We start from the raw sequence: 26,121 nt of genomic DNA on the forward strand, positions 1-26,121 counted from the left end.
TTCACCCAGTCTGCCAACCTATCTGCACACCAACCTTGGGTGGCCATCTTCACTTCTCTGAGTTTTGTGGTAGGACAATTGTGTTCAAAAGGTAGCCTTTTGATCTACACAAACAAATGCAATAGGACATTAGTTGCATAAATAACAAATTTAATAAACAAACAACTCCAACAGTAATGACAAATTTACCTCTATTGTCTTGCCATAAGAATTTCTAGAAGCATGTATATGCCAAGGACATCCCTCTGCTTTACACTTGGCAATAAATCTAGTCTGGTCAGTTTGCATATCAGCAAACTCAAAGCCTGTCTTCACTGCATGATGTCTAATTGCCTTCCTAAATGCAATAATATCAGGAAAGAGCCCTCCTTTCACAATCTTAGGGTTTTCTAGATCATGAATCACATGGACCTCCCATGGATCTGCATCATCAATCTCTGCCTCAAGAGGAACACCTCCTTCAGCAGCACCAAAATCATTTGCATCAGCATTAGCACATGGTTGTGGGTGAGAGCTGTTAGCAGCCTGTGCATTGTTAGTGTACTGATGAGGAGGTACTGGCATGTACATTCCCTCATCATCGACACCCACATACTCCTCCTCATTATCAAACATGTCTGGCTCCCTGTCAGGCTCTAGTTCAGGCTCTAAAGGATACTTTGGTCCTTCAACTGGCTCAGCAGTAGGCTTGGTAGCAGGGCTAATAGGAGGATTAGGCTACTCAGTAGGATATGGAATAGGGTTCTCATGCTCAACAGGAGGAATCACACAAAGAGGCTCTAGGGTAGCAAACTCATCAACATCTACAACTTTTCTTTCAAAAACTCCTACAACAACTTGGCAATGCATCTGATCCTTATACATTTCAAACACATCATTTAGCTAGAAGTCATTAACTAGTATGACATCTTCACACATCCTTTTGTCAAAGAACCTGGGTAGGGGACCATTTGAACTGATTGGTCAAGCTTTGCATCAGCAACTCAAAAGTGAACGATCCTACCTCCACATCCCATTTAATCACACTACCCTTTGTGTAAGCTTTCCGACCATTACTGTCTGTAGTACAGAAACCTTCAACTATAATCTCTAAGGAGAACAACCGAACCCTAGCAGCAAACAAACAAGTCGCAAAAAAATACACTAGGGTCAGTGCAATTCCTTGACCTACTCCCATCGCTACTTAGACTCAAGAGATTGAAGCTTGGAGATCCATACCTCTCCTTGCCGTTCTCCATGTCCATAGGGTCAGCCATTATGCTCAATGGAACACCATCATGAGGTCACTGGAGAGGTTCCAATCGTCCGGGATCTAGGAGGACAGCTCGGGCATGGGCGGTAGTGGAGTTGGGCGGCGGCGGTAGTTGACTTGGGCGTGGGCTCTAGGACGCCAGCGGCTAGGGTTAGGGTTCCACCGTTGTCGCCACATCAGGAGGACGAGAGAGTGAGAGACAGAGTGAGTGCGAGGAGGAAGAATAGACTGAGAGATGGGGCCATGGGCGTAGGGATCTTTCAACTTTGGGACAGGGGCAAATACGTCCATACAAAAAAGCGAACAGTACGCATACTCCTACTAGTGGGCCCAAGCAGCTGGAAGACGTATAAAATGGTAAAACTCAGTGAAACATTGAATTATAATGGTAAATATCAAAATAGGTGAATTTTAATGGTACATCTCAAAGTTCTGAGAATTGTAATGGTACCAATCCAAATAACCCTATATATATGCATATATAATTCAAATCTGACCAGAACATATATAATTCAAATCTGATCACAAGCATAAGAGCATTATATAAACTACCATTACAAGTCCAATTCACAAGATCCTAGGTGAGGTCAGCTCGAACCAAAATGGAATCCAAGGTCTCAAATCTCAACACATACAGATAACATGAGGAAGGGAAGGAAATGATTCACCTGGATCTTGTCCCTACAAAGCAAGAGAGGGGATTAGGGTAGAGGCATCACGGGTGTGGCAGGAAGCAGCACTGCGGGAGCAATGGGTTTGAGGAGCGAAGGGGCTAGGGTTACTCACACTAGTGCAGCAAGGCTTTTTGCTCCCGGTTGGGAAACCCTTTAGTCCCGGTTTCCCAACCGGGAGCACCAATCTAGGACTAAAGGTACCCTCCTTTAGTCCCGGCTTGATGCCCGGGACTAAAGGGGGACCTTTAGTCCCGATTGGAAACACCAACTGGGAGTAAAGGTGGCCTCCAGGCCTGGCCAGGGACCGCCATGGGGTAGGACCTTTAGTCCCGGTTGGAAACACCAACCGGGACTAAATGTCCTTCTTTTTTTTTCCCTTTTTCTGGTTTCAATTTTTGGGTTCTTTTTTCATTTAATGATTAGTTTTGATATTAAAATACATTTTCGAATACGCTGCTAATAGTAATATATATGTGTACTTCGCACGCGTAAGTTTTCGTTCGAACTTTGTACATAAATAACAAACGAATATACGCGTACATGCATATATATATGATGATCATATACACACACGTTATTTTATGTACATATAATATGTGCATACATATACATACATATATATATGGGATATATATATATATGTATTGCTCATGTAATTACTTATACAAATAAGAGCAATAAAGAAATTATAAATATACGATCGAAATAATATAAAGGAAAAAGTATTTATATACGTACTTTGAGTTGCTCGTCAGGAGTTCTCTTTGAGTACGCCATGATGAACTCACAAACATAGTATCCATAGTAGTTGTTACCCTACTCCTGCCTTAGAACCCACTTTTACGACAAAAAAATCAATTAGGATGAATTGAAATCATCATATGGTGTTAATTGAATATAAATGTGTAGTTATAGTACTTACTTTGTGTGCGATTACACCCAGTGGCGCTTTGCAATGTTTCATTTTTTGTTCCTCAATGAACCTTTTCCAAACCCTGCTCCCAATAAAATAAAAAAATAATTTAACCTTTAATAATTATTGAGAGATCGGCGCCATTATATATATATATATGTTGTTATAGAAAAACTAAATTAATTACCCTGGTATAATATCTATCATGTCTTGATACTCCATTTGCGGTTTTCTCAATGAGTCTAAGATTTTCAATCTACTATTGACCATATCGATGACCATCAATATTCAGTGATTGCTGCATAAACACACACACACACATATATATATATGTGTGTGTGTGTGTGTGTGTGTGTGAGAGAGAGAGAGAGAGAGAGAGAGAGAGAGAGAGAGAGAGAGAGAGAGAGAGAGGTATCTAGCTAGTAAGGAAATATTGATGTCCCATATATATGATCGACATTAATTACTTATAATAACACTCACTTGAAGTTGTAGGGGAAGAGTATCTCCTTCTTGTCGCATTGGTTCACTAAGAAATTCATGAGATTTCTCTCAGGTTGAGGCTTATAATCCTTTGGGGGTTAGGGTGTTTGTATACGACTTACGGATCAACAAACCCAACATCATTATCCTTTCTCTTTCTAAGTTCTGTCATCTCATATCTGCATACATGAAAATTGTGAATATATATATTGTGAATATATAATAAAGAAATTGTGAATATAGTAGAAAATAATCACACTTACAGACAATAGCAGCTAATGAGACTTTTGTCGAGAGAGTCCAGGTGGCATAGTTGGTGTAAATCTAGAAGCTCGACATAGATAATGTCATTGCCACGGAAGTAATGGTGGTTTCTAATTTTGACAGAAAGATAGATTTGTCCCGCATCAGACGCCGACATGTACCACCCGTTTAGCAAGTACATTTGCATACCCAGTTCACCTAATTTCTCTGGGTTGTATAGACTCTGGCCTGGTACAAATTTCTTGTAAGGATCCACTTCTGGAGCAGATGGTCCTTCAGCAAGCACTTTGGCAAGGTTCAAACCAGTTTCCTCATAAAACCAAAGAAACGACTCATAGCCGCCTACCTCCTCCACTAAGTTTAAGTTTGAACCATATTCATTAGGAACGACAAGAGGGGGATTGATTGTTGCGATTGTTGTCCGAGTTGTACAACACCTTTCCCTACTCTCTTCTTTTTTTACGCCGCCTCATATGACTTGGTGAGAGCAGTCATAGTTCGATATTGGTTGTTTCGCGGCGCTCTTAAGAGAATCCCGTTTTTTTGTTCCAACTTCTTTCTTAGATGATCTGGAGGTAGGAAGAAGTATGATGGCTCTAGGTTCTCCCTCGCTCGTCATGCCTGTTTTGCACCTTCAAAGAAATATGTCACTTCTTTTTGTACTGCATCCTTTAATTCCTGTTTACTTTTCTCATAAGATAGTTTTTGGGGAATAACTAGATGAGTATTTGCTTTCTGCTTCTTTGCCGGTGGGCAGGGCAATGACTTCGTTTGCGGGGCGGACCTCTTAGGGGCAGTCTTCCTTGGAGGCGGGGGAGGCGTTGGAGACCGCCTTGGAGGCAGTGCAGACTTTGGAGGCGGCGGAGGCGTTGGAGACCTTGGCGGAGGAGTTGTGGACTTCCTTGGAGGCGGCGGAGGAGTTGGAGATGGTGGGGATGCAGCAGTGCCTTTGAAGGCATCATCATTGCCCTGAGCACTATGATGGTCGGGAGAAGCAACAACTGGACTTTGGTTGGCGGAGGCCCTGCTTTATGAGTACAAAAAATAATGAGATATAAGTAAATGCTTATTATTATTCATGCCCATAGAAAATTATCAAAAAATTGTTTTGTTAACTTTTGTCCGCACCTAATGTCTGCTGGTGGTGGAGCAGACGCCCTAGGGATAATGATGTAGCGCTTGCGCCATAGTATATACGCCTTCTCTGCTTCTCCTAGAGTCTTCTCTCCATCACCTCCAAGAATGTTAAGAGCTAGATCCTCATAACCTTTGCTCACTTTATCCACTGCGACCCTAGCATATCCAGGTTGTATTGGTGCCCCATAGATTCTTGGTGTCTCGGTAGGGTCTGGAGGAGTAAAAACACCGACAGCGACCTTGATTGTGTCATTCCCCCTTGGAACATGTAGCTCAATTGATGTCATTGGAGTAGTGACATCATCCATGGGGAAGCGCAGCGCTGTGTCATCTTGCTTTGGCAGCTCAGTGGAAGCGCAGCTGCTTTTCAACTGACCAGGGGGGCTAATATTAACATTCATTCCTGGCTCTGATGCCTACCTCTGGGCACTCATTGCTATCTACACTTGCTTTCTGATTTTTTCCTGCATTCTTGCTTCCATTGCTTTTTCTCGCTCCTTTGCTTCAAGCACCATTTCCTCCAACATTGTCACCCACGCTGCTTGCTCCTCCTTGCTTCTCTGGCGGCTTCGGTAGGTTTCCCTATCATTAGGGAAACCATGAACCCATGGAGTGTTGTGTCCTAAGCCTCTAGTTCGGCCAGTGTGTTCAGCAGTCCTGATGGCATACGTCAGCTCATTCTTCTCTCTATTGGGCTTGAACACACCAATCTCTTTAGCTTCTATAGCAAAAGCCAATCAGTGTGCTGCTGTTTCGAGTTTTTGCCCATACACTGCCAGACCGGTCTATGGGTCGAGTCTTCCCCCATGACTGAAAAACCAATTCTTCGAGCGTGGGGGCCACTTGGCTGATTGTGGTTTGATCCCCTTGGCAATAATGTCCACTTCCATTTTTTGCCACTTTAGAATGGCAGTATCATAGCTACCTGATCCCATGTCATGGTGGTATACCTTTTTTGGGCATTCTCTTGGTTCCTTCTCACCCGTGCCTCACCCTCTGCTGATGTCTTATACTCTACAAAATCATTCCAATAGGGCCTCTGTTTCAAGATCGGGCCCATAGCAGTATTGAAATTCGACGTTTCGTTCTTCTTGATGTATGTGTTGTATAGGTGTTTCTTCTAAGTCTGGAATTGTGTGGCCATCTTCTTCATAGCCCACGATCGAACTAGCTCCTTCAATTCATCATCGTTGATATCATCATAATCATCCGCTTGCAATGTGAAATGGGCAAGGATATCATTCTAGAGCAAATTCTTGTCAACATTAGAGACAAAACTAACATCAGGCTCGTTGATCTTTTTCTTCCATTCACAGATACTGATCGAAATTATGTCCCTTGCAAGGTACCCATAGTGTTCCATGAATTTCCTTTTATGTGGACCAAGTGGTTCGCCTGTCTCGATGTTGAATTCCGATATTATGTATCGGCCCTCCAGTGGTTTCTTCGGTCCTCGAACATTTTTGTTCTTCACCGTTGTGGTCGCCGATCCAAAGGGCTACATATAAAAAAATAATAAATAAATATCTTTAGTACATAGAAATATATACAATATTCACATATAATATATATTTAGTATATATACCTCACCTGTATTTTCTTGCAAAACATTTTCTTGCTCATTTTCAAGAGCTAGATATTGACTTCCGTCATCAACATCCTGATCACCAGCATTGGCAATAATATTCATCATTTCTTCCTCCATGTTGTCTCCCGGGGCAGCCATATCTAACAAATTTAACAAAATTTAAGTCACATATATAAACAAGTCATATATATACAATAAGTCATATACAAATTTATCTAAGTCACATATATATAAACAAGTCATATATGTAAACAAGTCATATATGTACAATAAGTCATAAACAAAATAAATCTAAGTCACATATATAAACAAGTCATATATATAAACAATTCATATATGTAAACAATCATATATGTCAACAAGTCATATATGTAAACAAGTCATATATGTAAACAAGTCATATATATAAACAAGTCATATATATAAACAAGTCATATATGTAAACAAGTCATATAAACGACGAATTCGCCCTAGCGAGAACGATGAATTCGCCCTAGCGAATTGTCGTTCTCGCTAGGGCGAATTCGTCGTTCTCACTAGGGCGAATTCGTCATTCTCGCTAGGGCGAATCGTCGTTCTCGCTAGGGTATACAACAACGGGGCGACATTGCTCCGCATATACAACAACGGGGCGGCGTTGCTCCGCATATACAACAACAGGGCGACGTTGCTCCGCATACAACACAACGAGGCGGCATTGCTCCGCATACAACACAACGAGGCGGCGTTGCTCCGCATACAACACAACGAGGCGGCGTTGTTCCGCATACAACACAACGACGGCGTTGCTCCGCATACAACACAACGAGGCAGCGTTGCTCCGCATACAACACAACGAGGCGGCGTTGCTCCGCATACAACACAACGAAGCGGCGTTGCTCCGCATACAACACAACGACGGCGTTGCTCCGTATACAACACAAAACGAGGCGTTCCTCTGCATATATCACATACAAACACATATCGACGTACGTAGGGGTCAGCGGTGATGGGCATTCGGAGGCGGTGATGATGAGGCGACGAGGGGCGTGGCCGGCGGCCGAGGCTCCTCCTCCTCCCTTCTCCTTCTTCCTTCTCCCTTCTCCTTCTCCTCCCTTCTCCCTTCTCTCCTCCACCTCCCTTCTCTCCTCTACTGCCCTGCTCCTCCTCTCCTCCAATCCGGTGGTTCAGGGGGCAGGGCACCAGTCCGGCGGCGGGGACGACCGCGATGGAGCGGGGCTAGGACGGCCATGGCAGAGCGGGGCCAGGGCGGGGCCGGCTGCGGTGGAGCGGGGCTGGGGCGAGGACAGCCATGGCGGAGCGGGGACATGCCAGGGTGGTCGGGGGACGGCGCGTCGGTGAGCGCGCGACGTCCGGGCGGTGGGGCGCCGGTGTGCGTGCGGGCGCTCGTGAGGTGCGGCGTCAGCGGCGGATCAGATGAGCGGCGGCGGTCTGTTAGGGCTTGGCTCGGCAGTGGGGAGGAGGAAGAAGAGGGGCCGGGGTGGGCGCATAGGCTATATAAGGGAGAGGACCTTTAGTCCCGGGCGCCACCTCCAGCCGGCACTAAAGGCCCTTTAGTCTCAGGCCCTGTTAACGCTCGGGACTAAAGGTCACACCTTTAGTCCCGGCCGGTGGTGGCGCCCGGGACTAAAGGTTTTTGGCGGGCAGCCGAACTGCAGTTTCGCTGCCCGCCAATTCATTAGGATTTTAATATATTTCTTTTTACACAAATGATAAAATGATAGTTAATTGCATAGAAAATTAAATAAAAGACATAAAAATATTTTTAAAAATATAGATTCTATTTTGCTTTATTGCACACAGGAAAATTATGTGACCTAAAGTTTTAATTTTTTTAACAAGTTTTAAAACACAATATAGTGTTTAAATTACTATTTTGATAATGCAAAAATATAGTGTTTAATTAAATTTAGAAAAACTCTTGTGTTTCGACTGGAAATTTGTTTTCACATCATTTGAACGTGACATAATCCCACCATCAAACATAAATTTGTTTTCATATCATTTCAACGTGACATAATCCCAACATCAAACATAAATTTGTTTTCACATCATTTCAATGTGACATAATTCAACATCAAACATAAATTCACAATTATTACATAATATCTCTAATACACACTATTGAACATCAATATATATATCAAGCGGGCAAAGTAATGAACTTCTTCTTGACATATGTCCCTTGGTTATGATCGCACCGTAACCATGGAGTGTCCTCATCGTTTAGCTGGATGCTAGGGTCTTTGTTCACTGTGAAGGGTGAAATTCGGTCATCCTTTTCATAATCTTCTGACATGTCTGACTTGTCTTCGATTTCAACGATGTTTCTTTTTCCTGAAAGAACTATGTGGCGCTTTGGCTCATCATTGATTGGGTGGTTGTCGTTTTTCCCTCTCTTTGGTTTTGTAGACATGTCCTTGACATAGAATACCTAAGTCACATCCTACGCAAGGACAAACGGTTCGCCTTTGTACCCAATATTGTTGAGGTCCACTGTTGTCATTCCATACTGGTTGTCGACTGCTACGCCGCCTCTAGTCGTCTTTACCCACTGGCACTTGAACAAAGGTACCTTAAAATGAGATGCATAGTCTAGTTCCCATATCTCCTCTATGTGGCCATAGTATGTTTGCTTGTTCCCACTAGGGTCGGTGGCATCTATGCGGACACCACTGTTCTGGTTGGTGCTCCTTTTATCTTGTGCTACTATGTAAAATATATTCCCATTTATCTTGTACCCGTTGTATGTGAGGATATGCCACAATGGCTGCCTATCCAACAAAAATAGCTCCTCATCAATACTCTCATCATGCTAACATTCTTTTCGCAACCAGTCGCTGAAAGTTTCCATGTGCTGACGCGTAATCCATGCTTCAGACTTCCCTGAGAACTCAGATCGGAGGAGGTTCTTGTGTGTCTCGATATACGGATCTACCAAGGAGGAGTTCTATAGAACTATGTAGTGTGCTTTATTAAAATAATCATCACCCTTACCAATATATGTTTTCTTCCCTAGTGTCCCCTTTCCACTTAGTCTCCCATCGTGTCGCGATTCAGGAACACCAATCGGATTAATATCGGGAATGAAGGCAACACAAAACTCAATGACCTCCTCTGTTCCGTAGCCCTTGGCGATGCTTCCTTCCGGCCGAGAACAGTTGTGAACATATTTCTTCAAGATTCCCATAAACCTCTCAAAGGGGAACATGTTGTGTAGGAACACATGACCGAGAATAGTAATCTCCTTGACCAGATGAACTAGGAGGTGTGTCATGATATCAAAGAAGGAAGGAGGGAACACCAACTCAAAGCTAACAAGACATTGAACCACATCATTCTGTAGTTTTGCTAGATCCGTTGGATCAATTGCCTTATGAGAAATTGCATTGAGGAATGCACATAGCTTCACGGTGGCTAGACGTACATTTAGCGGTAGAATTCCTCTTAATACAACTAGAAGCAATTGAGTCATGAGCATGTGGCAGTCATGGGACTTTAAGCGTCCAAATTTCTTCTCTGACATATTTATTATACCCTTTATATTCGAGGAGAATCCAGACGGTATCTTAATGCTATCTAGGCATTCAAACAAGCTACCCTTCTCTTCTTTGCTAAGAGTGTAGCTGGCAGGACTTAAGTACTGGCGTCCATCATCTATCTTCTCTGGATGTAGGTTGTCTCGTTCTTTCAAACACCATAGGTCCTATCGTGCTTCAATTGTGTCCTTAGGCTTCCCATACACACCCATGAAGCCTAGCAGGTTCACACAAAGATTCTTCGTCAGGTGCATCATGTCGATCGCGCTGTGGACCTCTAGGACTTGCCAATAGGATAGCTCCCAAAATATGGACTTCTTCCACATGGGTGCATGACCGTTGGCGTCCTTCGAAATATGTTGGCTGCCAGGTCCCTTTCCAAATATTACTTTCACATCATTGACCATATCGAGGACGTCCTCACCAGTTCGGTTGTGAGGCTTGGTCTGGTGGTCTGCCTTACCTTTAAAATGCTTGCCTTTCTTTCTTACAGGGTGATTTGCAGGAAGAAATCATCGATGCCCAAGGTACACGACCTTGTGAAACTTTTTCAAGAATATACCTTTCATGTCACTAAAACAGTGCGTGCATGCATTATATCCCTTGTTTGATTGTCTTGAAAAATTACTTAGAGTTGGCCAATCATTGATTGTTATGAACAACAATGCTCATAGGTCAAAGTGCTCCTGCTTGTGCTCATCCCACACGCGTACACCTGGCTTGTTCCACAAAAGTAGAAGTTCTTCAACTAGTGGCCTCAGGTACACATCGATGTTGTTGCCAGGTTGCTTTGGGCCTTGGATGAGCACCGACATCATAATAAACTTACGCTTCATGCATGACCAGGGAGGAAGGTTGTAGATACATAGAGTAACAGGCCAAGTGCTGTGACTACTGCTCTGCTCCCCGAAAGGATTCATACCATCCGTACTTAAAGCAAACCTTAAGTTTCTTGCGTCACTTGCAAACTCGGATAATTCTCTATCGATTGCTCTCCACTGGGACCCATCAGTAGGGTGTCTCAACATATTGTCTACCTTACGGTCTTCTTTGTGCCATCGCAACAACTTTGCATGGTCTCTGTTTCTAAAAAGACGTTTCAAGCGTGGTATTATAGGAGCATACCACATAACCTTGATAGGGATTTTCTTCTTGGGACGTTCGCCCTCAGCATCACCAGGGTCATCTCGCCTGATCTTATACCGCGACGCGTGACATACAGGGCATGCATCCAACTTCTCATACTTCGTGCCACGGTAGAGGATGCAGTCATTAGGACATGCATGTATCTTCTGGATTTCTAATCCTAAAGGGTAGACTACCTGTTTTGCTTCATACGTAGTGCTGGGCAATTCGTTATCCTTCGGAAGTATCTTCTTTTGGATTTTTAGTAACTCCACGAATCCCTTGTCAGATACACCATTCTTTGCCTTCCATTGCAGCAATTCCAATGTGGTACCTAACTTTTTCTGCCCCGCATCACAAGTTGGGTATAGCAATTTCTTGTGATCCTCTAGCATGTGGTCGAACTTGATCTTCTCCTTTTCACTTTCGCATTCTCTTTGTGCGTCACGAATGGCCTGACCAAGATCGTCAGCATGCTCCTCCTCTGCCCCTACCTCTTCTTCAGCGGGCTTCTCCTCTGCCCCCACCTCTTCTTCAGCGGGCTTCACTTTTGCTCCCACCTTTTCTTTAGCTTCCCCTATTGTAGTATCATTGAAGGCACCATATTCAGCAAAAATGTCATCATCGCCCCATTGTTCTTCTTCACCTTCTTCCATTACAACTCCGGTTTCTCCGTGCTTCGTCCAACAAATATAGTTTGGCATGAAACCCGACTTGAACAAGTGTGAATGAAGAGTCTTTGAGTTAGCATATTCCATCGTATTCTTACATACGACACATGGGCAGCACATGAAACCATCGCGTTTGTTTGCCTCGACCGCACGTAACAAAGAATGCACGCCGTCCATGAACTCTTGGGAGCGACGATCAACATTGTACATCCAATGCCGACTCATCTGCATTACATGACATAAATACCGTATTAAAACCTAGAACATAATTAGTTAATTATACAACATGCATACCATCACAAAAGCTATAAATTTAAGAAAGCCTCGCTACAATGTAGACAATCCCAATTACCACTAAAAACACTAAAGCTAAAATACACTTCAGCAGCACAAGGATTTTGCGACCAATCCCAACTAAAACAAACAGATCTCCCATTTGTTCAACATCTTTGGGCTTCTTCGGCTGGATCACTGCCTCATTAGCCGCCATATCTGCCTGTTGTGCAAGATATTTTTGCATGAGTTCAACATACTCTTCCTCCCAGTAAAAGGCCAGTGCCATCCCACTGAAATTAAAACAGAAAATTAGAATTTTAATCACAACCATCATGAAAATAGGTATAAACTAACCATAGTCATTAAATACGATAAAATAACCCACAATGCGATCCGGACACTTGTAGAAAATGCGACCCTTGTTGTGACCCTCCTTCATCACTCGGTACTCCATTACAATCTTCGTCTCATCACAACACTTACCGCATGCAATGAGTGGGAGGCCCGGCCTAAGTCACTTTGGAAACCCATGAGAGGCCGATGACCCAGAAGCAGTTGCCATCTACTCTCTATACTCGTTTTTTAACACACTATAAATTTCTCATTTTATAAACAAATAAAATTAAAAAACTCTAAAATTCTCTATATCTCTAAACAATGAAGTGTGCTATGCATGCTACAAATGAACGGTGAATACTAGTTTTTAATAGCTACTTTAACATTCCTTCATGTAAATATGCAAGCTTGAAGTGATTTTGAGCTCAAATTGCTTACAAATGAAGAAAACCATAATAAAGAACCATATATATATATAGTGAACAAAATGAGATAAGACAATGGTGAAACATGAGAGTATGAAGTTGGTAACCTTTACAACCGAAGAATCGATGGAGGAATCAAAGAAATCGATGGAGGAATCGAAGAATGGATGGAGAAAGAGCAAGAACACTGCTTAAATTTGAACTGAAGCTCTCGGACGGGCTCGGGGAGGAAGAAGACGGCCAGCAGGATTTATAGGGGGGACCTTTAGTCCCGGTTGGTGGATCCAACCAGGACTAAAGGTCACTTTCCAGTCCCGGGCCACGCCACTAGCCAGGACAAGAGCTTTACTCCCGGTTGGAGCCACCAACCGGGAGTAAAGGTCGACCTTTAGTCCCGGTTGGAGCCACCAACCGGGACTAAAGGTCTCTCTAGTCCCGGGCGCAATATTTCCCGGGACTAGAGCCTGGTTTGGCCCTTGGATCAAAGGTCTGTTCTCTACTAGTGTCATGAGCAAACACGACGCATCAAGGAGGAGGACCCCATGCGTCGGGGTCCCATCGTCGCTGTCGTCCGTGCGCCCAGAACCTGCCACTGCCGTTGCTCGCGCTGGGATCCCGCCGCCGCCGCCGCCCCCGCCCCCGCTAGGATCCCACCACCGTCACCCGCGCTGGGATCCCACTGCTGTCACCCGCGCTGGGATCCCACCGCTGCCGCCACACGATGGCATGGCCTTCCTCGAACCACCTCGAACCCAAGAATGGCCGTCGTCATATTTCCCTTCTAGATCTAGATCTAGAGAGGAAAGGAGAGGAGATGGGGGTGGCCTCGCCGGTAGAGGAGGGGCGGTATGGTGTCGTCGGAGGAAGATAGGAGGGTGGCAGACTGCCTACACCACCGCATAGGAAGGAGAGGAGGCAGGTGGACGGCAGATGTGAAGGAGTCGGAGGGAGAGCTAGAGAGCAGGGGAGATGCGGGGAGATGCAGGCGACGGAGGAGAGGGCGTGAGCTGCGCCGACGGAGGAGGGCGCCATGGTGTTGGAGGAAGAGGATCGAGGAGGCGGAGTTGGTGGAGGCGCCGATGCGGATGCGACGCCAAGTGCGGACGTGAGGAGGGGGCAGATGCGAAGTGCGGACGGGAGGAGAGGCGGACGCGGACTGAGGAGGGGCGGACTCAGCGCGATTGAATGATTGTTTCGGGCCGCCTCTACATACCAGCTGCCCCTACAAATCAACGGATTTGTAGGGGTGACTACTGTGCCATTTGTAGGGCGGCTGCTGTGCTGGAGCCCGAACACACCACTGTAGGGGCTGCTCCAATGTCAACCGCCCCTAAAAAAAGTCCCGTTGCTACAAACCGTTTTCACGTAGTGCATGTCAAAATTATGTAAAAATTACCTTTTGACCTTGCTATTACTTGCCTCTGGGATTAGTTCAGTATTTTTTCAATAAATACCGAAACCGAACCGAAAATACCGAAACCGAATTTTCTCGGAACCGATTTTTGGAAGGAATCGATGGATAACTATTTTCTAAGGAACCGACTTTCTGTGAGAACCGAAGTACCGTATTGATCGGTTCGGTAATACCAAATGCCCAGGCCTAACTGCCGGTGATGACCATTCTTATCACCAACGACTTTCGCCGCCGAGGGGCCAAAACCAGCGGTGATGAGGGGTCTGGAACCGGTAGTGATGAAGATTTTGTAGTAGTGAAATATCAGACTATGATCAATGATTCATTTTATTCTACTGTTTTCTTATACATTACTTGCATTACTCACGTTATCAGCACACCGCTCGTCTCTCGCTCGCTTCTCTCGAAAGAGAGAACAATAAGCATCACCAAACGACAAGGAGCAAGAAGGCTGCCCAAGGTACAATGCCGCCCCAATGTTTCGTGCCTCCGACAACTCTTATTCTCGTACTGGTCATGTTGGCATATCACCGTGCCGTTCGCATTGTCTTCCTTCTCACTAATCATCGGATCCAAGCGGAACTCCTTCACACACTTCGTGAGCTTCTCGGTGAAGGCCAAGGCTTTAGGCCCGAGGATGCGTGTTGGAGGACGTTATGACCACCACTATCGTCGCGCTTTCAATGACACAGTGGTCGCTGCACCACCGTCCCAGCGACCTTCGGTGCCGTTTTGCTCCGTGCACGAATCGGTGCTGCCGTTGTGCCCTATGCACGGCTACGAGCCGTGCATGCCTCCTGCTCCGGACAATACTAGCCTATCCATTTATCCAACTAGGTACCACAACCGCTGAACGTCGAGTCGGCGCTTCCAACATCGACGCCATCTCCGTTGAAAGTGGGATTGAGGAGGGTTCGCGGTCCCTCTCCGACCCCAGCACCTCCAGCGAAATTGGTGGCGCGAATATCACCTCCGACGCGCTTGTTGAGGTATGTGCATGCAAGTTCTTCAAGCAGCTTTGAACATAATTGCTCCTACTCTGTTTGAGCTGTGTGATAATAAAAATGTCACTGTAGCTAAGGTTAAAAGTAGGGAAGTGATCCTACAGTTTAGAAGGTGGCTAAATGATGATCTGGCAAGGTGTTGGGTAAAAATCTGGGAGGATGTAGAGAACTATTGCTTAGTAAGTGAACCTGATAGGATTTTTTGGAAACTTGAAAAAAATGAAAAATTTTCAGTTAAGTAGTCTGGTCTTTATCTTAAAAGAATTTGGAAAGATTAAATACCCCCCAAAACTAATCTTTTCTTGTGGTTGTTAGCTAATGATGCAGATTTAACTAAAGACAATTTGATCAAAAGAAAGTGGATTGGAGATACCAGTTGTGCGTTTTGTGATTCTGCTGAAAATATATCTCATCTTTTTCCAGTGTCCTATTGCACGAGTAATTTGGTCTATTGTGGCAAAATGCTTTGGTGCTAATAACATTTCTAACAGTTTGCTTCAAAGTTGGCAGTGGTGTGAAACCTGGCTTCCCTATGGCAACAAATTTCATCCCTGGGGATTGCAACAATATGTTGGGCAATTTGGAAGAACCGAAACAAGGCTTGTTTTGAGAAAAAAGTCATTAAAAATTCATTAGAAATAATTTGGCATGCATGTGCTTTAATGAAATATTGGGCAGGGTTGTTTGCTGAGATTGATAAGGAGCAGCTGGAGGAGGGCGTCGACACAATGTTGAAGGGGGTGAAAGAGCTCTTAGCTACCCAGCAAAGAAGGGACGGTGAAGGACGACAACTGGAGTTCGGCAATCAACAGAACAACAATGAAGATTCTGCTTAACTCATCTGGTCCTCTGCAGATCTAATCGACGGCTCAAGCTGGTGGTTCTGATAGTTTAGTTCACTGCTACAGAATAAGCTATCATTGCCGACCCTATCACTACCGGAATTTTAAAACCGACACTGATAGATGCATCACTGCCGGTTCGTAAAAAAAAAGCTATCACTGCCGGATTTTCTAACAATCCGACAGTGATATATATTATCACTGCCAGTTGGTAATAAAAGTCGACAGTGATGTCTATCGCTGTCGGTTGCATTTCATAGACCGGAAGTGATCCGTAAGCTCCGGACCCAAAATTTTTATTCAATCCTGTTAACTCGTCCGGCCGCCGAATCCACATCGCTCTCTCTCCTCTCTCTCATCTCTCCCCGCTCTCTCTTCTCGCTCTCATATTTCTCCGCTCCTCAGACTCCTCCAGATTTCCCCAAATCTCCATGAGGCCGCTGCGGGCGCGAGGCCGCCGTGGGCGCCGGCGAGCGGTCGGGATCCCGGCGCGACTTCTTCCTCCTCCCCAGATCTCCCCACGCCTCCACACTTTCCTCTCCTCCGTTGCGGCCATGAGCAGTAGCTGGCCGGCGTGCGCTCCGGTAGCTCCGTGGCTAGAGGCCTACAGCGCATGCGCTGGAGTCGAAGGTCCCATCCGCCGCGCAAGCCACGACGACATGGATAAAGACGCCGCAAACGCCTCTGAGGTGAGGCACCCTGGCCTATCCTCGTCCTCGCTTTTTATTCCTTTTCTCCGTTTGTAGATTGCGCCTTCCTGATGGTCTGCCTCTGCGCGCGTGGTTTCTAGGTGCTGAAGGGGGCTCAAGGGGGCGGCGCTACATCTGTGGTGTGGAGAGGAGCTGCAGTGGACCTGCGCCGGACCTACGGAGGAGCTGTGCCGGACCTGCCCTCCCTCTATGTTGTGTGAATCAATTTGTAGATGAGTTATTTTGTTTGTGTTGAACCCTAATCCTTTGTCTGTGATGTACGAATCGATTTGTGGATGAGTTGATTTGTGATGTGTTGAACCCTTCTCCTTCGTCTGCGATGCACGAATTGATTTGTGGATGAGTTTTTTTTATGTGTTGAATCCGTCCTTTGTCTGTGATGTATGAATTTTTTTCTTGGATGAAATGCTTGATGTAGTGGCGGCGGCCAGCGAGCATGGTGGCGGCAACGAGCATGCTCCAGCCAGCATGCTTGTTGGATTGCTTTTTTTTTGTTTTTCTAAACCTTATCATTGCCAGGTAAAGTACCGGCAGTAGTAGCCAGTGAGCATCACCGCCGACATGCCACTGCCGGTTAAAAATCCAGCAGTGAAGGGGGATTTTGAACTGGCAGTGATGTCGAAAACTGGGGTAGTGGTTCTCTCGTCAGTTCTGTCTGTTTTCAGTTATCTACAGGTTTTGTAATCCCCATATGTATGGGTGATGATGGTCTTATACTTGGTTGGTTTTCTAGAGTAGTGGGTTGCTTTGTTAGTCACTGAAGTGAGCTAAGTGCTGTTGGTCTGTTATGTCTAGCTGATCAGATGCTTCTGCTTCCTTTCTTACTCCCCATATGTATTTCCGCTATGCATTAATGGAAATGGGGGTTCCTCGTGTGGGAAAAAAGTTCTTCAAGCAGCTCGACCATCTATGTGGTGCTGGCTGCTCTACCTCCACCACCACCCATCCCTACTCCTGCAGCTCCGAAACGCCCCATTGCCACCACTGTTGCGAACTGTCGCCCGGACACCGTCGCACGTGGATCGAGGTTCCCCATGAGCCCTGAGCTCAGAACCTCCGACAACCATGCCAACGGAGGCGACACCAGCTACCTCTCCTCTAATGAGGATGAGGGGGGCCCTTCAACAGCCTGAGCACCTTGATGTGGGGGAAGGGGCGGACGATGGCCCGCGGCAGGCTCCCACGGTGGCAAGCGACGGTCGGACACACGCGACTGGCGACCCCTGTTGCGGCCCAACTCCGCACCTAGGAGCTGCTCCGGCGATAACTGGTCTCTCGAGTGGGCAGTCCTCGTGGCCAGGCATGCACGCGGCCCCGCGCTCGCAACTGGTGGCCCTGCGATCGCGACTGGCTGCTCCCGGTGGTTAGAACCCCTGGCACACCAACAACAATGGTTACCTAGTGGAGGGCGGTTAGGGTTTTAAAACCATAACCGCCGGGTTATATATGTCGCTGCCCCCTTCTGATGGGCCAATGCTAGCCCAGGCCTAGGTTGCAGCTTTAGTTTTAATTTTTCAGCAATATTTGTACTATTTTTAAAGTATTTTACTATGTTTTATCAGTATTGTTAGTCTAATTACTTACTATTTAGACTCCTGATGTAACCTTGCATTGTTCATATCGATTGCCTTGCATTGTACATACCGGTTACCTTGCATTGTATTTTACAAATTTAGTACTTGTTCAAAGTGTTGCGTATTGCAATTCCCTGTAACATGTGTTTTGTGTTGGGTATATTGTTCAAAGCGTTGCCTTCGGCATTTCCAATAGCAATATATTCCACATTCTTTATGCAAATGTCTTTTTAGTTGATTTTCTCTCTTTTGGAATTTTGGTTCAGAATGGTGACCACCTTGGTTTATTCTCAAATTGGTCATACACATGGTAGTACCATAGTAATGTTGTGGGATTTATTCCTAAACGTCTGTACCCAATTTGATTATAAACTATACAAGGAATGCACCTAGATATGAAACTATTGATTTTTTTTTTTTAATATTGGCCATCCACAAGGTTGTACCATAGTACTGTTCCGGTATTTTAATCCTCAACGAGTATAGCCAATACTGACAAAATAATTATATAAGGTCTACACCACCATGGTGATTACCTTTATTACATAAAAGAGTATATCCCTTTATGTAATTTAAGTTTACCTTGACTATTCATATTTGGCATTTACTTATTACAACTTTGCCTAAGATTTTATTGAAGTCTATGGCATCACATATGTAGGAAGCATGGCTAGCAAAGAGTTTGAGGCTCTCGCTCTTGATGGCCACAACTTTCCTACTTTGGGTCAAGGTATTGAAACGTCTCAATGTTCAAGAACCAAGGAAAGTTTCTTCCCAATGTAAGTATGTAACCTAGCATTTCTCTTAGAGATACTCAGTGTCCTTCAACACCTAATGAGCAAGATAGGATGAGTGTGATTCTGTATGCATCGGTAGTCGGTCCATCATATATGCCATGCTTTGTACATGCATAAATGTTTTCTTTTGTCCTAAGTGTTAGGAGCAGGTACCAATCTAACCTCAATGAGACTCACTTGGTGGTTGTAAAGAATATCATCAAGTACTTACAAAGGACTAATAATACATTCTTGGTTTATGGTGGTGAGGAAGAGCTCGTTGTTCGTGGTGATATGGATGCTATCTTTGAAACTAATAGATATAATACCAAGTCACAATCCAGGCTTTTGTTGTTCCTAAATGGAGGGGTGGTAAGCTAGAAATTAAAAGTACAAAGCTAGAAACCATGGCTGATTGTATGATAGAGGCTGATTACATCACAACTTAAGAAGTTGCTAAAGAGGTCATTTTCTTTAGGAAGTTTGTTTCTGAGTTGTGTGTGGTTCCTAGTCCTTTGAACCTCTATTGTTACAATAAATAGTGGTGCCATCACAAAAGCTAAGGAGGTTAGGTCGCACCAAAAGTCCAAACACATATTTGAATGCTATTGCCTTACTTCCGAGATCATTTATAGAGGTGATGTGAAGATATGCAAGGTGCACACATATTGAATGTTACTAAAGCCTCTTTCATGACCAAAGCATGAAGCACATGCGAGTGCAATGGGTATTAGATACTTACATGTATGACATCTTATTTTTGTGTGTTTTGAATAAAGTATTATTAGATTCCTTAAATTGCTTTTTTTTACATCAATTGGCAAGTATTGACTTGTTCATGACGCTCTTTGTTTTTAAAATGTTATTAAAAATAACCGTAATATTATGTCCTTGTATGGAAAAATAATGATTTTATACTAAAAAATGCATTGATTGATTATCATATTTGATAGATCATAGATATAGCTGTATAAAATCAATAGTATGGACATGTGATAGAAATTATGGTGTTGTATTGATTCACACCGAGATGTTGCTAGGATTGTTATGCTAATATGTGTCATCCAGTGCTCTCAAATGCCATACCTGCTTTATCCTTAGACCTAAGGTCGTCATTGTTTCTCATTGTGTGTAGGGTTGCATTTTTGGGCTGCCAAATGCAACTCTGTAACTGGGTAGTTACAAAAGCAGTATTTGGGTGTACCATAAAACATAGAATGGGAAATGAGTGGATCAAATGGAATTTGCCCCTCCTAGATAAAATTAGAGAGATCTCTAGGCCCCTCTATATGGTTCCTTTCTTCCACCACGACAAAGCCAAATTTCATTACTTGACAGCAACAAAATTACCTCTATATGGTTCGTATGCCAATACGATTTAAAGAGTTAATTATGATGTGACTAAAGTATTAGTCATGAGTTGTCATCCACTACAAGATCTAGTGAATCGTTGAGGTATCACAAGGCTGGCACAAATCTCAACTTGATTTTGATTGGTATTGTGTGGCAAAAGGATCAAGAAGTGTGTATATTAAGGTTTAGCGGATATGATCTTTCTATGTAGGCAAGATTCAATATGTTTGCTAGGTGTCACAATTGATTGATGTCTCACAAATGTTTTTTTTTTTGTCATGGCTATCTACACATAAACCTAACAGGCCACACACTTTAGGGGGTTGGAATATTTGCATGATGATTGACTTTATACAAGTGGGAGATTGTTTGTGATGTGTACAAGAGACAATCATACACACTATGGATAAGATCCATATGTGGGTCAAAATAGGATACTGGTCCATGTCTTGATTGGCGATGAAAATAAATGAGGTGGTCGAATGAAACAGCCGCACGTGAGACTGCTGCAAGGAAGCAAAGTTGAACGTCTACTTCCACTTCATTGACACAAACGACGTTGGACCAAGTTGTTCCAACTCTTCTTCCACTATGTAGCTTGTCTTGTGGTAAGAATCTATAGTCTTCTACTCGCATGATATCTTAGTTGAACACACTAGATTTATTTGTTGTAGCATAGCATACTCGTTCCCTTCAATAGGGTGTCAATTATGACGTGTGAAAAATTAAATGGAGCAAATGAATGAGGGAGACCAAGCTAATCTGATATTTTGAATGTAACACATAAACATGAATGGATGTATACTGCATAGACGTCACCCTTTTTGGAATAAAAGAAGATAACATCCGAATCTTTTTTAGGAATAAGGAGGTGCAAGGAGCCCCAACTGATTATAGTATTACACAACCACATCTTATACAACTTTTCAAACTTTTTGCGACAAACCTCTTGCATAGTACAATAAGCTTTTTGAATTTTATAATAGTACTAATACACAAACCTTTTGTGACAAACAACCGTACAAGTACTCCTTTTCCCAAGTCAAACCCTGTTGGCTGCTGTAAATTCCATCCTCCAGACATCGAAGTCATTATTGTTTCCATACAAATCAAATGAAACAAGCTCGTGGCAACAACAAGCCTGCATGAACCGAAGGAATTGACGATTATACCCTGTAATTTTTTGCTAGAAAACAATGTAATGAAAGGTTTTATGTATATACGATTATACTCCAACAATAACCATTAGATTTGCATAATCACAAATAATTTTTTCACTCATGTGCGGCCGTGGGGGTTCTAACCGCGACCTCAGGTTTCACGCGTAGCTGCCCTAACCACTCCACTACAAAGTCACTTGTGATTAAAGGGCACAAATATTCTCCTCATATTATTCACTTTACTTGATTTTGAAATAAATCCAAATAAATCCATCCACACATCCATCACATATATATCTCATCCATCCACACATCCATCCGCACATATCACATCCATCACAATATATATCACATATATAATAATAAGTGCTCAAGTCCATCCAAATAAATCCACAAGTCCATCAAAGTCCACAAGTGCATCACAAGTATATCACAAGTCCATGCTTCCTCCTGGTAGTGACCTCATCTTGGAGACTGCCTTGGTAGCAGGCTTGTAAGACTGTGAAGTCCTAGTGGCAATGGAAGGGAATTCAGTATGCTTCATAGGCTCCAAATCTACCACTAGACAACCGGTAGACCTATGGACTATGGCATACATTTGCTTGCCTGAGGTCTTGCATTGAACTATAATAGGATTCAACAATGAAACATCATCAAATTTGAGTGCCTTATGCAGGGCGGCGACACTAGGGCCAGAGAAAATGGACTGAACATTGGTGCCAATCTGTATCTTTGGAGCATCGTCATCAATAGTTAGTACTGCAAGACTAATTGCCATCAGGATTTCAGGTGCATTCTCACTGAATGCAATAATATTGAAGCTCTTCTCATCAAGGGCCAACAAGCAACCAAACGGTTGGATTAACTTGGCTCTCTGAATCTGCTGCAAGTACGCTATGACCTTCTCTGGATGCCCTAGTTGTCCAGGTTCACTTTGGGTGGTCTGTTGTTCTTTAACCAACTTGAAGTAGTCATAGCATGTCGACAGAATATCATCGGTAGTCCTCCGAGGGGTATCCCACGAAGGTAGATTGATCGACAGAGGAGCATGAGATCAAGAACAAGAAGGCAATAGAGACACACGAGTTAGACAGGTTCAGACCGTCAGTATGACGTAATACCCTACTCCTGTGGTCTGTTGGTTTGTATTAGCTATCATATGATATTACGTGAGTTTGGAGGGGGTCCTTGCCCGCCTTATATAGTCCGGGGAGCAGGGTTACATGTCGGTTAGATCTGAGAAATAACTAAAAAGTAATAATAGATTTCAGAAATTTTGGGATCATACGTATCCTAACAGATCTCGTAATATCTTCAGGATATCTTCCCAGAGTCTTGCGGGAGGCGCCAAGCAAAGTCGTGCCCTGAAAGGCTTCGTCTTGTGCCGCCCCTGGGGGCGTAGCCCATGTGGTTTGCCATGGGTATCCGGGGTCGTACCCCCCATAGCTAGTCCCCAAGCGCCTTGTACCCATTGTGCAACGCCGTCTTGAGCTTGTCCGAGCAGGTGTGAACAAAGCCAAGCAGTCAAACTCATGGTCCGACCACCGTGATGAGTTGCCGAGCAGTTGTGAGTAGTTGCCGAGCAGCGTGAACCGTAGCCGAGCAGCGTGAACCATAGCCGAGCAGTATAACCCAAGTATGGCTTGCCATAAGGGTGTAAGGAGCTCAAGTTTAGAATAAAAAATTTCTCCGCAGTGGACCAAGTGTGCCCACTTAGAGTCCAACCATGAGAAAAGGAGATATTCTTCTTCAGCTTCAAGAGACGCAGAGTCTTCCAGAATAAAGCAAACACATTCACCGCGAGATGAAGTGTGCCCACTTAGTCCCCGAGCCTGACAATGGATGATGTAGTCATGTGGTGCCAGGGTCCAAAGTAGAAGAAAAGTAGAAGACTAGCCGAGCAGGCAGCTAGTCCCCGGGTGTAGCCCCAAAAAGCACATTCACCGCAAGATGAAGTGTGTTCACTTAGTCCTCGAGCCTGATAGTAGGTGACATGGTCACGTGGTGTCAGGGTCAGAAACAGCAGTCAACTTGTAGAAAATAGAATCATAGAGAAATCATCGGAGTAATGGCTGTATAGTAGCAAATACTGAGCCATAACGGTTGGCGGAGAAGTCGGTGAATATTCGATGAGCCATAACAAATTGCGGAGATAAATCAGCGATACAGGCCGAGGTTGCGCGAAGGCCCTGGTAATAGCCCACCTTCAGTTGCAGAGAATTCGGGGTGGCGTAAATCACGGGAACGGTTCCCCAAAAAACCCTCAAATGCAAAAGGGTGGGGAAAGTGCTTTATAACTATGCTGCTGCATCCCGTGTTCCCACCTTTGCACTTTGCCATTTTGTCTTCCTCAGCCCTCACATTTCTAGATTCGCATCCACACTTGCTTCCACCGCCAAACCCTAATCAGATCTGAGAGATGGCGCCGAAGAAGGGAGCATCCAAATCGAAGAAGACGAGCCCCAAGAAGGCGAGCGTCGAAGCCCGGTGTGATGAAGAGTGGGTGCCATCGTGAACAGAAGAAGCGGAGCTCAACAGATTGGTGGAAGCTGGCGTTCTTCCTGACCGCGCTACCGCCGGATGGCGGCTGGCCCTCGATGAGCCCTTCCCCACGCCTCATACCAATGAAGTGGTGGTATTTGAGGATTATTTCTAGCGTGGGTTGGGATTTCTTGTTCATCCATTCCTGAAGGATTTGTTGGAGCTTTGGGTGGTTAGTCTGTGCAATGTCCACCCAAATACTATTTTACACATCTCTATCTTCATCCATTTCTATGAGGCATATCTCGGAATCCATCCCCACTTCAACCTCTTCCGTCACCTATTCTGGCTGAAGAAGAGAGGCGGCGGTGGTTCCAAGGTGGTCGGTGGAGTGTACCTTCAGCTACATGATGGAATGGCGGGGGAGTACCTTACTGTGCCGCTAAACACATCACTAAAGGGGTGGAACGCCAGGTGGTTCTACATGAGGCAGAGCCAACCGATCGTCCGCTGCAACACCGACCATATCCCAGAGAGCTAGAAGAGCTGGTCGGAAATGCCAAGCAGCGCTGACATGGAGCAAGTGAGGGAGCTCCTTAACTTAATAAATGATGTGAAGACCAACGATGGATTGGTAGTGGCGAGCTTTATAGTGCACCGTGTTCAGCCCTGTAAAGAGAGAGACCACCCTGCCTTTGAATTCAAGGGAGAGACCAACAATACCCGGGAGAGGCCGGAGATGCTATCGAGGGACTTTGTGGAAGAGCGGGCTATAGAGATAATCGCTCTGTTTGCCTCATTCAGTATGTCAGGGTATACGAAGCCCTTTAAATGCAAGAATCTGCCTCCTTAGGTAAATATCTTAGTTGTATGTCTCTGATGCTTTTTACCTTTTATCATTTCTGAGCATTGGACTGATTCACTTATGCGAAGATCCACTCGCAGGATAGGGCAGTGTACTTCTCGGGCATGCCAAGGAGTGAATGACCAAAGGGAGTAGATGCCTAGCCACCGCCGCAGCCAGAGGAGCACACTATCAGCATCTCATCGGAGAGTCCATCCCTGGTGTCGGAGAAAATCCAAGGGAAGAGGGCAGCGACAGATGAGCCAGCCTAGAAGAAGAGAAAGACGGTGGCCACCGCTCCCCTCAAACCGGGCGACATCTCGCTTGGTGGTGACCAGACCACTCGAACATGAAGGACCATGGTATTCGAGTGGTTGGATGATGACAAAATTCCGGTGGCTGCTCCACCAAGCACTGAAGCACCTCTACACAACACACATACAGAAGAACAATCGAAGGAAGGCGAAGAAGTCCCCGAGCAGTAGGTGAGGAGAGCCCCTGTGCAGCAGGCAATGTTGGCCCCCACGCAGTAGGCGATGGGAGTCCCTGAGCAGCAGGCGGAGGAAGTCCCAGAGCGATGGGCAGAACAGAGGCCAACAGTGGAGGAGGTGGCACCTCCACCCTAGAGCACGGAAGTCGACACCACAGCCACACCTGGGTGCTCGGGTAGGCGTCACCGGTTCAAAAAATTGTACCGGTAGACCAAACTGTAAGTATCCTTGCCTTGGAGTTACTTTGCTGTCGTTTCTTAGCTTTTTTGGTGACTAACGAGAAGATCTAATGCTATGCAAAGCGTGCGGAGGATCCAGCCACGCCCGTCTGAACTGTCGAGCAATTGAAGGATGGTCCTAGAGCAGAAGAGTTGCCGGTAGACCCTATGCCGTAGTCCCTAGTTGCTTGGTGGCCTATGGAGGAGTCAACCGTAGCTACTGGCAGACTTGGTGGCGGTGAGAGGTTGGCTGATGGATCGGCGACAGTGCTAGAGGTGATGGTGGAAAACGCTGGATCTTTGGGGGCAGAGGCTAGAGCTACCGATGGCATGTCGACGTTCGGCGTGGAGGGGCCTACGGTGCTGGCAGAGCAGACGGCGCTGCCTAAGGCATCTAAGGGCATGGTCGGACATGCTATCCAGCGACTGAGCCCCCAGGTGCAGCCACCGAGCCCCTAGGTGGTGCCTCCAGCTGCAGCGGAGGAGGACAAGGTGGAAGAGATCGAGCGTGATGAACCTCGACCTCAATCTGTCCGAATCCTCTGCAAGCATGGTGACGAGGTGGTGGTTG

This window comes from Miscanthus floridulus, chromosome 6 (genome assembly GCF_019320115.1).
Source record: "Miscanthus floridulus cultivar M001 chromosome 6, ASM1932011v1, whole genome shotgun sequence".
NCBI classification, from domain to species: domain Eukaryota; kingdom Viridiplantae; phylum Streptophyta; class Magnoliopsida; order Poales; family Poaceae; genus Miscanthus; species Miscanthus floridulus.